This window comes from Dipodomys merriami, unplaced genomic scaffold (assembly GCF_024711535.1).
Source record: "Dipodomys merriami isolate MVZ:Mamm:240054 unplaced genomic scaffold, mDipMer1.0.p SCAF_212, whole genome shotgun sequence".
Classification (NCBI taxonomy): Eukaryota; Metazoa; Chordata; class Mammalia; order Rodentia; family Heteromyidae; genus Dipodomys; species Dipodomys merriami.
Window position 1 is genome coordinate 1,156,973 of NW_027203516.1, and position 6,787 is coordinate 1,163,759.

General features: G+C 33.0%; 1 pseudogene; it reads right to left on the bottom strand.

Moving 5' to 3' along the window:
* Window positions 1-6,307: 6,307 nt before the first annotated feature.
* LOC138834347 (U6 spliceosomal RNA) lies at window positions 6,308-6,407 on the bottom strand (annotated as a pseudogene).
* Window positions 6,408-6,787: the final 380 nt, after the last annotated feature.

The window sequence follows — 6,787 nt, forward strand, 5'->3', positions numbered from 1 at the left end:
CCCTGGGTTCAATTCCTCAGGACCACATAAGCAAAAAGAAAAAGCCAGAAGTGGCTGGCACTGTGGCTCAAGTGGTAGAGCTCTAGCCTTGAGCTGAAGAGCCGAGGTACCGTGCCCAGGCCCAGAGTTCAGGCCCCATGACTGGACTAAAAAAAAAAAATGGAGACATCTGATCTTAGACTTCATTCTCTTAAACCATGAGTCAATATAATAGTTTCCTTCTCAGAAATTTTCTTTGCAGGTATTTTCCTCATAATGACAGAAAAGTGACCAACACAATGTATATCAGTACATCAAGCTGCACATCATAAAGATACAGCATATAAAAATCACAGTAAAAATGTTAGAATTCATCACATGATAAAATAAAAGTTAGAATGCTGCTGATTAATATTTTTCCAAGTACTTCACCTATAGTATCTAATTTAACCCTCACAATAATCCCATAAAGTGGAATTACTTCCATTTTTAATTCTCAGATGATGATATTCAAGTCTTCAGAGTTGGAAATACTAGTCCAACATTGCACACATGGTAAGTGTTAGCCTGATGCCCATCTCCAACTGTATCAAATGACTTCATTCAATTTTATGACTAAAATACCAGCACTTACTCTTCTAATTTGAGGAAAATTTCCCACAATTATTGTGTACATTCAAATAGTATTTTCTTTATCTTTGTTAGAAAATAAGTAACTGTAATATGAAAACTGCAAGTTCATAATAAATTTATTCCTCCCTGGTTAAAGGAACTCCTAAGCTATAACATTCTTGATTTCCAGCTCAAAATAGTAGAAACCGTATTCTATTCCATGACTCAACACTGCACTGCCTGGTGACCCCATCTCTGTTTAACACAATCTTACTGAAAGAATGTCCTGCCAATTCCTGATGGAAACTGACTGCATGTCTTATGGACCAGTGATTTCCATATTGTAGCTCACCTAAGTTGTTTACCATTAGAAGTATTTTGATTGCTTTTTATACCCAGCATTTTGAAGGAATGTACTACTTTAAAATGCTATTAAAGCAAGACTGATTAAAAAGTCACCTTTGGCCCCAGATAAATATTTTATCTTTCCTATACCCAAAAATACAGGCAGATCTATCATTGTTAGGAAGAAGAGGTTAAAAATCATAGACACCAAGACCTAAGCATGAATTAAAGACTCTCCAACTTGTAAATACAATTGGTTTAAAAAGATAAATACTACTGTGTTTTTAAATAATTTCTTATGATAATTAAGATTCAATTATAAACTATTAACACTTGAAAATAAGTCATTTTTTTGGGAGTTAAACACAAAACACAAGAATAATCCTAATATTTTTAAAAGACCTTTATTTATACTAAAAATTCAATCTTAAAATACAAAGATTCTAAAAGTATCTAAAGTATAGAGACACAAAGGAAAAAATTTAACTGCATCATCTACATTCAAAAGACTGTGATAATTGAAAACAAAATTGTGATAATTGAAAACAAAGTTATACAAATAATTAGCTTACTCAATTCACTTATGTTCTTTTATTCTATTTCATTTAGTTTCATAAAAACTGGCTTTTCATAAAATGATGCATAAAAGCCTATATGACCACATACATTTTCAGATCTTAAAAATATTTATTTCAGAAATGTCTTTAGCTCTATAGTCAATGAACTGAAATAATAATAAAATATTCAAAGTCCTTTCAGATATTGCAAGACTCACTCTGGGATGTTATTTATATTGGAAAAGATATTTGAAAAGCCTTATTTATTAAAGTTGCCATAGTTACTCCCACAAAAGAGCCATTAGTGAAGGTCCTTTTGCATGTACAAAACAACTTCCAATACATCTACAATCTGGAAATGACACATGCATTTTGTTTGTTTGTTTTTGAAAGGAATATCTAACAAGCATATCCACAATACTGATTTTCAGTCAATATAATGGGATACTCAAACATAATAAGTATGGGGTTATCTCTTAGTGAGAATAGATATGATCTTACAAAAATTTTTTTTTCAACAGAAATCCGGAAAGAGTTTATCCACGTTGTGTTTCACAGGAATAACCAGAGAGTAATACCTTTATGTTTGTTGGTCAAACTCACGGAGTGAGTATATCTTAATAGTATAACCAATTTAAGAGGTCAAATACATATTTTGTACTGACAATCATCTTACAGCAATAATTTACTACCTAATTATGTCTGCATCTTCTTACCTAACATATAGCAAGAGCTGAAAGCAATCTCTTTTATCTAACTTAATGCTGTAAATGCTATGATTATGAAGATATTATTTGACAAATAAAATGTACAAAAGGAAGGTTACATTGAAATGACATAACAGTGATAGATAAAAACATTGCAACACAGTTAGCTCTTTTCAACCTCACCCTGTACACATTGGCAAGCAACATTGTAACAGCACACAAAAACATACATATACACACATGCGCACATGTACACACACATATACATGCATGCTAAATTCAGGGTTTTTTATACAAAAAAGTACAAATAAAATATTAGTGATTATTAGACACGATAATTTGCTTTATTACAAAATGATACACAATCCAGTCACCACGGGTGTTACATTTTACCTGCCTCACTTAATTTATTTTAATTAATTAATTAATTAATTAATTTGTTTGATAGTAATAATAGGGCTTGAATTCAGGGCCTGGCTCTGTCTCAGAATTTAGTTTTTTTTTTAGTTTTCTCAAGTCTAGCATTTTACTGCTTGTACCACAGCTCCATTTCTAGCTTTTGCTGGTTACTTTAAAAACAGAATCTAATGGACATTTTTTTTTTGCTTGGTCTGGTTTCAAATCAAAATCATCAGATTTAATCTTTCTAATTAGCTAGGATTAATGACACAAACCACCAGTGTGGCTTCTACTTTTTCCTCTATATTTATCTAATGCACATACTTATATAGTAATTTAAAACTGAGTATAGAACCAAGATGTACAGTGATGATATTGTCCTGTCAGAAATTCAAGTTAGTAATTTAAGTTTCTTCTTAAGAACATACACAAAAAATGCCATGATATAGTATAAGAGAACTAACGATTGAACATATGAGCTTTAAGAGATTTCTAATAGATCCATTATTTATTGTTACCCAACATTAGAAAAAAATGTATAATGCAGTAGTAAAATAGAAGTCTTTGCATGACTATTTAAATTGCTTTATTTTCATCTAAAAAAGTAGGCCTGCCTGTCTATCGTCTTCAAATGATTTTGATGGTCGAAGGTGCTTAATGAGAAGTCAAAATGTATTAGTAGTACTTTCCTCTCAACTAAATCTCACTTTTTCTTCTTGGAGAATACAATGATTAAAGCAATAGTTGAGATCAGCAAGCAATAGTTCAGAATCATGCTTCCAGTGCAAGTGGATCACCAAAAGTAAATCTTGACACCATTGTCCACCAAGTTTCGTCACAGATGTAATCTCTAGCTGCTTTCCTAGCTTGGACCTATTCCTACATTGTACAGGAAAAGTGTGATTCACCTGATTTGAGTCAGATGTGTTACTAGAATTATCAAGGATTTAGATTCTTATCTGTAATTTGGTCAAAGCTATGTCTCTTTATGCAGGCTACTGAAAATGTATTTACTAATTTCAAAGTAAATACATACATTCTATTTCCATGTTTTTAAAAAATAAAATACTGTATGCTCTATAAATTGATCAGAGGTATGGATTTTGTGGCTAGATCATTGCACATCTCTCTGCCTCTCACTTCTCTCTTTCATGGTTCTCATAGATAATATGACTGCTCCACAATTATCCTAATTTATTTTGCTTTTGTATTTTTGGTTGCATCATTTCATTTTCTGCTCTGCCATTTCCCAAATCATTTATATAGAAAGCCTTATTTCTTTTATTTATTTATTTATTTTTGGTCGGCGTGGGGCCTGAACTCTGGCCCTGGGTACTGGGCTCTTCAGCGGAAGATTAGCACTCTACCACTTAAGCATCAGCCCCACTTCTGGTTTTTTCTGCTTATGTGGTGCTGAAGACTCGAACATAGGGCCTCATACATGTAGGCAAGCACTCTACCACTGAGCCACCTTCTATTATCTCATTCCTAGAAGAAGCTGCACATGAAGACAACACTGATAATCATTTTCAGTCTGTACCTTTGATTACAGAGGAACATCTTTCCTCTGCTCTCCATCAATTCCCTGCTTTCCAGTGAGAATGACTTAGAATAATAAAAATGGAAAAGGAGAAAATAAATCATCATAAAAAAAACAAATGCAGAAAATTCACTGTATTTTTCTCACCAGTTCAACATGGACACCTTATTCCCACTGGCACTGAAAATGTCTAGTTAGGCAATTCTGATGAAGATGAGGAACAAAATGAAAAAGTGAGGAATGGTATCAATTGCAAGGAAAAAATGGAATAGGATCCAAGCAAATTTCTTCTTTGGGTTGCTGAAAATAATCGGCTTATTGGAGTGTGAAGTCTACTTTCCATAAAGGCCACTCGGTGAATACTAGAGATGCAGGGAAGCCTACAGTAGCCACTTAGACATTGTCCATGAGTTGGTAGCTCAAGCAGCAGATATTCATGCAATAACTGTGAATGGCTGGACACCCCTGCACAGTGCTTATATGTGAAATAATACCAGTGTGGCTTCTTTCTTACTTCATCATGATGCAGATACCAATGCCCAAACTAAAGGCCTCTTGATTCCCTTGCATCTTGCTTCTGGGAATAGAGATAGCAAAGATATGCTGGATCTCGTTCAGTTGAAACAATATATCAAACCAGGTCTGAAGAACAACTTGGAAGAAACTGCCTTTGATATTACCAAAAGGATAAGTATGTATCACTAACTCTTTGAAGTTGTGGAAGGCTGTACAAATTGTTCTCTTAAGTCATAATGGTTCGGTTAAGTTACTTTTATTTTCTTTTTCTTTTTTGTTGAATTTTATTTTTTATTGTGGAAATACCATACAAAGGGTTTACAATTACATGGGCAAGATAATGAGTACATATCTTATCAAGCATTGTTGCCTCCTCCTTTATTTCCCCTTCCCATCTCCCCCCACTCCCTTACCCCTTCACTGTCCTCCCCCCCCCGCCCCCGTCCAAAGTTGTAAAGTTCATTTTTCGACATGACATCTTCATATCTCATTGTTGCAGTGGGTCAACCTGCATCCCTATTTAAACAATTTGTTTTTTCCTTCCCCTCCACAAATCATACCAACATTAAAACAATGAAAGCAGGGGTTATACTGTGGGAGAGGGACATACAAAGCAACAAATAATTCATCTTATAAATATGTTAGAAACAATCGCAAGAAAGAAAAAGAAACATTTCAATCCTTATCTTGGGGTTCATTTCACCTAACATCAACTTATCTGAGCTTTTCTGCTTGTCTCAGACATATACTAGTTATTGCAAATAAGGGAAACCATTGGACCTATGTTACTTTGGGCCTGGCTTACTTCACTTAATATAATTTTTTCCATGTCTTTCCATTTCCTAACAAATGGGGCAATGTCATTCTTTCTGATGGAGGCATAGAATTCCATTACATAGAATTCTATTTTCTTAATCCTTTCTTCGATTGAGGGGCATCAAACAAGACCATACTAAAACTACCAGAATAATTGCAGCATTACTGCATAGATAAGATATCAGTTAAGTTTGATATCAGTTTAAGTTAAGTCCATTCTTGTGTCCATACAAAATATTTTCACAATCCAAATAACAGCAATATCTTACTGTAAAAGTTCCCAGGTATGTTTACAAGTGAATTGCATGACTTTTATGTCAAAATGTATTTGAGTTGTTTGTATACATCTATATGATTTCTGCATGGTTTGTGATTTTTTAATCAGAAATAAGTTGAACTTATCTGTTGATGTGAGTAGTACAGAAACTAAAGACATTTCTGGTTCTTGTCTGAAAAAGGTATATTTGAAAATATTCAGTGTTTGCATAATATCCATAATCTATTTCATTCTCTCCTAGATATACTTTGAATTCAACATTTTTAAAATATATATATTCATTAATAAATGTGTCCTTTCAGATTGCATTCCATATAGAAAATTTAAGATTACTTTTTTTCAAGGTCCTTATAGTCGTACATTTCTTTGGGATAAAATGACAATGTTAACTAATTTCAAAAGATTTGTAAAGGTTATTCTATGTAAAGGCCTTTCTAAGATGAAGGCTTAATACCCTGATGTCAAACTAACGTTTAATTCTAACACTTGCATGTATTGTTATACTTGTAATTTTGTAATCAACTTTTTAGTAACTGTCATTTCTTGCAACTGAAGAATGAAAATTATGAAATAATTCACAAATATTCATATTATCCTTTTGCAAGTGCCATGTTAATCTCTGTATTGTTGTAATTTGGGTATACGTGCTGCTGAATCATGTAGTATCCTCTAAATTTAAGTAGTTAATGATGCAATTTTCATACAGGCTTACATCCTTGGGTGCCTATTTGTAACAAGGAAAGCTTATTGTTCCCAACAATACTATTGATCTTATTTCCCTAAAATAATGTGTATAGTGGAAAAAATTATATTGTTCATTCAATTGCTCATATTTGCTTTTTTTGTCAATGACAATTTTAAGCCTTTTTCAATTTAGGTTTGATCATACTTTGAGGAACTTATAGCTAGGTCCTAAGGTGATGGCTTTTTCAAGTACTTATTTATGCAACTGAGTTAGCTTTGTGGAGCTAATGGATTCAAAGTAAGCCTTGCTTAAGAGCTACTTCTAAAGTTCTGCAGCTGAAATTTTCCCAAGTGA